The sequence below is a fragment of the Elephantulus edwardii genome, unplaced genomic scaffold (genome assembly GCF_000299155.1).
Source record: "Elephantulus edwardii isolate Elephantulus edwardi_28Jun2011 unplaced genomic scaffold, EleEdw1.0 scaffold00073, whole genome shotgun sequence".
In the NCBI taxonomy this organism is placed as follows: Eukaryota; Metazoa; Chordata; class Mammalia; order Macroscelidea; family Macroscelididae; genus Elephantulus; species Elephantulus edwardii.
The window spans coordinates 14758839-14765451 of record NW_006399823.1 but is presented as its reverse complement, the minus strand read 5'-3'; the positions used below and the strand labels follow the sequence as shown (position 1 = coordinate 14765451).

The following is a 6613-nucleotide window of genomic DNA, read 5'->3' as shown; positions in this document are numbered from 1 at the left end:
GTTCACTGAAATGAAAAATAAGCAAACTAATTAAAAAAAAGCAAATGTAGCAAAATTATTAACTATGGCTCATTTTTAAAATACGCATCATGTGTTTAAATAAATAATCAAATTACTCATATTAATTTTCAGTATAGATATAGGCATGCCTCCAATATATTGTGTGTTCTATGACCACAGTAATGTAGTGACTATTGCAAGAAAATTAGTGGCATGAATTTTTCTACTTCAAAGAGCAAATAAAAGTTATATTGATTTTATAGTATGGACTATTAAAGTTTGCTGTATAAAAAAAAATGAAGAAGAAAGAAAGGCTGGTGATAACAGTTCCCAAAAGCAGCTCATAAAAACCCTTTAGGTTGAAACCCATATGATATTGTTCACCAGAGATTTGTAAATAAGTACAAGTAAGCTGGTGTTTACCTTGCTTATTGGTCGTCCACCCCTGCATGGAATATGTGGATTTAGCAATAATGAGGATTGTCTGGGGTTGGTATAGAGAGAGAGGGCCCATACTTTTCATGTTTTCTGATTTCTAAGGAAATGTTTCAGTATACCTGGCTCCAAGGAACAACACACACTCACTTGGATGCACAGCTCTCCTTATATGTCCTAAACGAAGTAAGGCATGGAGCTACCATAGGGCTGACTTCAGGAAGCACAGATTCCTAAATCTGTGAAGTGTGTGATCAAGAGACCAGCTCCCCAACAATTGGTGGACACAGTGGGAAAGTTGTGGTTAGTTGATGATATGAATACTGCTATTTTAGAAATTGTACTACAACTCTTACTTGAAAGTATTTCCACCCTTATTTTTTTTTCATTGTTTTGAGACTGTCATAAAAAACACAAGATTGTTTTCACTCTATTTCTATTCCAGATTCCAAAGCAAATGTGACTTGTTTGTTTGTTATTAACACTTTTTTACTGAGTGGTCAAACATTAGCAAACTAACTTCCTTAAAAGGTCAGGTGGTAAGTATGTTAAGTTTTTAAAGCTATATAGTTATGCAACTATGTGGATGTGGCCTCATTCCCACAAAACTTTTAAAAAGAACAAGCAGTGGACTAAATTTGGTCTACGGCCATACATAGTTTGCCAAACTCTGGTTTAGATTATCGATAATTTTAGCTTTATTTTTATTTTTTTAAATCACAATATTCATTAACAAACAGCAGATATTATTCTTGTCAACTTTTTTCCATGCTCCCTCAAAATGATGACCAACTATAGGGTTTCACTATAAGCAAAAGCCCATCAATCTCCAGCAAGAGAATACTCTTAGACAACTCAGAAATAAAACTTCTGTTTACTACCCCCTCTCTAAAATCAATTAATTGCTTGAATAAGAGTGCACACTTGTACATAGAAGTAATTACTGGGAACAATTTGTAATATACACAAATTTTAGAAATGTAATCTTTTAGACCAGATTTGACAATACACAACAAAGAAAACAACAAATATGTGCATTATGCAGATGACACAACCTTGCTTGCAAAAAGATAAGACTTTCTCAATCCATTCACTTGCAGGAACAATGATTTTGTAAATCACTACTTAACTTGAGAGGGACTGGAGAGTATTATGCTAAGTTAACTAAGTTTCATAAGGAAAAGTAGTGTGTAAGACCATTATTACAGAATATGTAAAAGGATCAAAGGGTGAGAAGGGAGGAGCAGAGGTGTGAGGATGGGCTGGGAGTGGATGAGTTGGAGGCATGGGGTTAATCATAGGGTTGCACAATTTCGTGGGTAGAAAGAGGGTTGTGGAAAGGAAATGGGAAAGATCTGGTTTGAAAAACAATGTATACAAACTTAGTAAATAAGTCAGCATAAAATAAAAATTGTATTTTAAAAAATAAGCATAGATCAATAGTAATTCTATATAATACAATGTATATGAATGAGTGTATGAAATACAATGTAAATGAAAGATTGTATAAAACACAAGGTACATGAATAAAATGCAGTGTTTATGAATTATTGTATGCTAATCAAGATTTTTTTTAAGTTAAGACTTGAAACACTCTCTGCAAAAGATCAAAGACTATAGTTTTCAATATAGGTTACACCTTACATCAGGAAAATAAAAATCTTGACCACTGGACCAATAGTCAGTATTCTGATATAGAAAAATTGAAGTTGTCAACTATTTCACTTTACATGGATCCAAAACCAACATCCATGATGGCAGCAGTTATGAAACCAAAAGATTTTCTGTATTGGGAAAATCTGCTGTCAAGGACCTACCCAAAGTGCTGAAGATCAAGAATGTCAGTCTGAAGGCCAAGGTGCACTTGATCCAAGGTATGGTTTTTGGTTTTTTTTTCCAATTGCTTCCTATACCTCTGAATGCTGGAAAATGAATAGTGAATATAGAAGAAGAATCAATTCCTCTGAATTGTGGAGTTGAAGAAGAGTATTAAATATCCAATGGACTACCAAAATAACAAAATGTCTTGAAGTAAGTGCATCCAGAGTGCTCCCTATTAGCACAGAAGGAGATTGCTCCTCCTTCTCCAACAGAACGTCTGGTGGATTTGAATCATGTGCTTCAAGATTGTAGTGCAGCCTCTTGTCACTAGACCACCAGAGCTCTCTCATAATGCACATTTTTGATGAGTCTTCTCCTCTTCATATAGTTTAGATTCTCAAAATGATTTGCTCAGCATTCAGATAGAGTAGGTATGATGGAAGAATACAACACTGATGAACACTGCAAACACTTCTTCTGATTTTAAATCATGTACTCTTCTACATGATTTAAAACATATAATACTGTAATATTACTAGGGACATCTGGTGGCCTATTGGCAAGAAGCTGCACTGCAATCCCAAAGGTAGGCAGTTCCAGGCCACCAAGTGCTCCACAGGAGAGGGATGGACCATTTCCTCCCGAGCATTTAACTGCCTCTGAAACCCCCTGGAGGTTGGATGGTCAGCTATGGGTCAGTTCCAACCCTACGGTACACACAATATTTCTACAGTATAGATAGGCAAAAAGACTTGGGATCAATTACAGAAATAAATACGGAAAATATTATATTAAAGATTAGTAAGAAACAGAAACCTATGAACTTGGAGAAAGGATGAAAGTTATATAGGAAGTGTCCAGGACTTTCATTCATAGGGTCACTGTGAGTCGCCTGTGACTCAATGGCACTTAACAACACTACCACCAACAACAGCATAGAGAAAGAGAGAGCACGCGGTTGGCCTAGTGGAAAGAGGGCCATGCTCCCAGGCGAAAGGTGGGTGACTCCACTCTGCTGCCCTCAGGCCTGCCTTTGGTTGTTTTTGGTGAAACATTCTTCTAGGTTGTGGAACCCTGGTATGCCCACTTGCTGTACAGAGGTGACTTGCGGTTGCTGTGAAGCTGAATACTATTACCCATGGTGGACAGTGTGTGGTGAAACTCCCCGATTAAAACAAAACAAGCTTGGAAGCAGGAGTGGCATCCACTTCCACAACAGCTTGCCTCTGGAAACCCTATGAACCTGGAGAAAGGACAAAAGTTATATAGGAAGTGTCCAGGACTTTCATTCACAGGGTCGTTATGAGTCGCCTGTGACTCGACGGCACTTAACAACAACAGTCTTTTAGAAGTAGATATTTCAAGTGAGTAGATAATGGCGCTGTTAACCCAAAGGTGGCCTCACTCTGGTCATTCAAATCCACCAGCAGGTCCACAAGAGAAAGATGGAATATCTCATCCTGAGCAATTTACAGTGTCTGAAAACTTGCCGGAGAATCAGCTATGAGTCAATTCCAACTCCACAGCAATGAATATGAGAATGAACAGAAAATTACTAGTCACCTCCAGTTGTTGTGTTTTGTCCCACCAAGACAGAATAGACTCATAGCTGACCTTCCAGTAATTTTTCAGGCAATTTAACAGCATGAAAGGAGACTGCCCATCTTTTCTCCTGTGGAAGCAAGTGTCTTTGAGACTGGAGTGCGGCTCCTTACCACAAGTCCACCAGAGCGCCCTAGTTGATTCTAAATCAGGGTGACTCTGTGTCAAAGTGGAACTGTCTGTATTCCATATAGTTTTCAGTAGCTGATCATCAGGCCTTCTTTCTGAAGCATCTAAGTAGACTTGAACTCATAACCTTTTGGTCAACAGCCAAGCACATTAACCATTTGTACTACTCAAGGGTAGGTAGGTATTTTATCTAAACAGTTGGTTTAGTGCTACTGGAGTAAAGACCCATGTATAATTAATGACTACAAATCACTTTTCCTCTAAACATAAATATTAGCTGCAATTCTTTGTGTTATAAATATCCCATAAAAATCATAAAGCATGACTAAATATGAATGTTACAGATTATACACATCCTTAGTTATTTGTGGAACCACTGCTTATAGGACACAAACACTTGAGCTGATTTTGAACGGGCTGAACAACTCACATTTCATTTCCCTTAGCTGACAAGATCTGTCTCCTAACCTCTATGTTAGAAGACCTCCAAGAAGTGAGAGACATTATTAATGGGAATAGGTTGCATAGGTAAATGGTATCACAAGCAAATAAATAAATAAATAAATAAAATAAATGTAAAACCTCTGCACTAAAGCAATTAGCTCCTGTGAATCAGTGATAATGGGTTGACATCCTACATGTTTGAATTTCATAGCAAAGACACAGACTCCTAGAGCACAATTATGCATAAGCAGTCACTTTCCAACCTCCACACACCTCTACTGGACATATTTTAGTGTAGATTTCTAAAGGGAGACAGAGTATAACTGTACACACGAATACCACATTTAACTTCTCAAAGGCTGTTGACCTTGCCTGTATAAGGCATTCGTGAAAACGGAAGAGTGATTGAAAAAGTGAAAGATATGTAATGAAAGGTCTGAGTCTGTACTAGGCAGCACTGGAGAGCTGAGTGGTTCAGTTAACATGCTCATCTATTAACCAAACGATGGGAGGTCTGAGTAGACCCAAAGTTACCACTTGGAGAAGGTACAGCCAGAGTACTCCTTGGAGGCAAGGATAGTGAAGCTTTTTCTCACCAATTTTTGGAATGTTGCTAGAAAAGGCTATTCCTTGGAGAAGGAAATCATGCTTGAAAATGTCGGGGGACCACAAAAGAGAGGAAGACCCTCAACCAAGTGGATTGACAGGGTGACTATAGCTTTGGACTTAATAAGTGTTTCAGAGATTGTGAGATTGGCACAGGATAGGACAGTGTTCAGACTACTGTTCATAGGGTCGCTGTGAGTCATATTCTACTCAACAGCACCTAACCACAACATTACCACCAAGGTACCTCAGAGCAAAGACCTGAAGTTGTAATTTTTTTTTTTTTTTATTAACAGTAAGATTTATTGTGCTGTATTTTAGTACAGACACTGGGGCTTGCCCATGGTGCTCTTGATGTACAAAGCCTGAACGTTCTGCCAGTTCTTCCTTAGCAGTGAAACCAAAAAGTTGACAGCCAGGTGGATGTTATAAACGAGTTCATCATCTGTCATCTTCACATGGCCAACAGCCACTGTCAGACCCAGGACCTTTTTCATCTGTAAATTGATGGTGGACTTTCACCTCGTCTGCTTTTGCCATCATGTTCTCATTGTGGGTCAGCAGAGAAGGGAACTTGCCAGCCTTATTCTGCCCTGGACCTAGGATTCTTGGGATCTGCTTGATCAGAGATTCAGAGGCCAAAAAGGCATCACACTTCTTGGTCAGCTTTTTGACCAGTTTCTTATTCTTGTTGAGTTTTTTCAGTGCTTCGATGTCCATGTGGGGGATAGCCACAGCCTTGGCTTCATCACAGTGCTGCTGATCCCCAAGAACACACACTGAGAACTTGGGGCGTGGGGTGGACTTAAGCCTGACAGTCCCGAGAAACGCTTGTCCTTTTGAGGGTCATAGTTCTTCAAACTGATCCACCGTCTCCAAAAACTTTCTCCGTTTGTGCTGGTTCCGGTCCAGGACTTCCCACACCTCCTCGTAGAGGGTGTTGCAAGAGACTTTGCTGCTCATGTTTCCTAGCGCCGCAGGAACCAGAAAAGAGAGTTGTAATTTTTTAATAAAAGAATTGTTGTTATGTGCTGTCGAGTCGCTTGTGACTCATAGCGAATCTATGTACAACAGCCCTGAAATCTTCTCTATTTTGTGCCAACTTTATTGTCTCTGACCCACTTACCCTCATTACCCCAGTCACTGTATCAATCCATCTCGTCAATGGTTTCCCTCTCTTTCTTCATCCCTTCATCCTCCCAAATGTGATGTCCCTCTCCAAGAACAGGTCCCTCCTTGCAACATATCCAAAGTATGTCACATGAAGCTTCAGAATCCTTGCCTCTAAGGAGCAGCCTGGCTTCACTCTCTCTAGAATGAATTTGTTTGTTCTCCTAACTACGGTCCATGGTATATTCAACACTCTTCTTGAGCACCACAACTCAAAGACCTCAATTCTTTTTCTATCATGCCTAGTCATTGTCCAACTCTCTGATGTCTCTTGATTTCCTTGCTACTGGTACCAAGAGTGTTGATTGTGGCATCAAGCAAAACAAAGCTGTTGACAATCTCAGTCTCTTCACTATTTATCATAAAGCTGCCAATCAGTCCATTGGGGGAGAATCTTTGTTTTCTT

General features: G+C 39.2%; 1 pseudogene; it reads right to left on the bottom strand.

Moving 5' to 3' along the window:
• Positions 1-5354: 5354 nt before the first annotated feature.
• Positions 5355-6000, bottom strand: LOC102866476 (annotated as a pseudogene).
• Between the last annotated feature and the right edge of the window lie 613 nt (positions 6001-6613).